This window comes from Merops nubicus, unplaced genomic scaffold (genome assembly GCF_000691845.1).
Source record: "Merops nubicus isolate BGI_N331 unplaced genomic scaffold, ASM69184v1 scaffold14554, whole genome shotgun sequence".
In the NCBI taxonomy this organism is placed as follows: domain Eukaryota; kingdom Metazoa; phylum Chordata; class Aves; order Coraciiformes; family Meropidae; genus Merops; species Merops nubicus.
This window is the reverse complement of record NW_008606456.1, coordinates 59,962-61,549: the sequence shown is the minus strand read 5'-3', so window position 1 is coordinate 61,549 and position 1,588 is coordinate 59,962.

Sequence of the window (1,588 nt, the reverse complement as noted above, 5' to 3'; positions counted from 1 at the left end):
AAACTTCCTATACGTTATATTGGCCCTGCAGACATGACTCCTGAAACCTTCACTTAAATCAGGGTTTTTGCTTGTTTGTTTGCTTATTAAGGATTACCATTGATGATGGCCATTACTGAGTGATCTCCTGTTGATAGTACTTGTGGGAAGAGCTGGTTTATTATGGTATTTATAAAACATTATTCATGATGTCTTAACCATTATAACTATTAATAAGAAAGCATCTGTATCCCAAAGTGTTATGTGTCATTGAAGTAGAAGGGCAGAATGACTGTTTCAAAAGGATTTAGATATTCCAGTGATGACAGCTGACCATGAAAAAGGACAAGACAGAAATATATAAATCTACAGAATTGTTTCTCCCATAGCAGAATTCTGAGGGACATAGGAGGGGGAGGAGGAGGGCCTAGAAGCCATACAGAATGTGCACTTGTAGTGTCCAGTGGACAACAGTTTCCAAAGGTCGAGTTTTGGTTGGGTGGTGATAGACCCTAGGACATGATGCCACTTCCACCTCTCCATGCCTTCCCTATTTGTAAAATACAGCAGTCATAGTATTTTGGTGCCTGCCCGCACTGATTGTTTGAAGATGCTCATGTAGCCTGCACCAAGTGTTCTCTCTATGGCTTACTAAACCATTCCACTGGACCTTTCAGCTCACACATCTGAAAACTGCAACAGCTAGTCACTACAAGGACACTGGAAAAGCTTTCTTGGTCAACTCTGGCTTTAGACCTAGAAGAAGGGCTTTTGAATAATTTACCTTAAATTCCTGTCAATCACAAGCCAACAAATGGCTCCCAGCTACCCAAACCTTTACAAGAATTTGGCCTCAATCCTTCACTTATTAATTAAAACTGTAGGACCAGCAGGGTTCCTCTTTGCTACACGTGTTGGTTCACCGACACTTTCTTATCTACACAGGGTAAAAGCTCTTTGCTTGCTCCTGTTGACAATAGAAACACTATGAAAGGATTTACTTACAGGGTTGGGCCATGGCAATGGGCTCTTTAAATAGCTGTGTGACTTTTGTCTCTGTATCTGGATTTGATTATTAAGCTTTCTTTTTAACAATCAGCAGCAAAGAAAATAGGTTTATTGCACTTGAAGAGGCCTCTCTTCTCGAGTGACAGATTATTGCACCTACTCAAATTATTGTGAGTGGAATGAAAAATGCCACTTTTAACAGGCCAGGGCTTTTCAGTGGCCTGAATGTTCCTCTTTTAACAACTTTGGCAACATCAAGGAACCTTAAAGTGAGAGTAAATTATATTGGTATGTTTTAGTTTAAACATGAGTTTAAAGGTGATTTTAAGCCAATTTTAAGACCAACTGTTTGTAAAGGGGGTTTTAATGGAGTTGGGAATTATGCCCAGAGTGAACACATTGCCTATTTGGCAGTGACTGGCAATTTGTTAACAGTTTAGTGTTCTAAATACAGGGTAATGAGTTACTAAGATACTCATATATACCTTCAGCTACAGCAATAGCAGGTTTAGAAGTCTGCTAACTTGGAAGCTGTAGAAGACAGTAAAAGGGCTTTGCAGAGGTATACTGAAGGACAGTTCATTGGCTGGGGGGGCAGAAT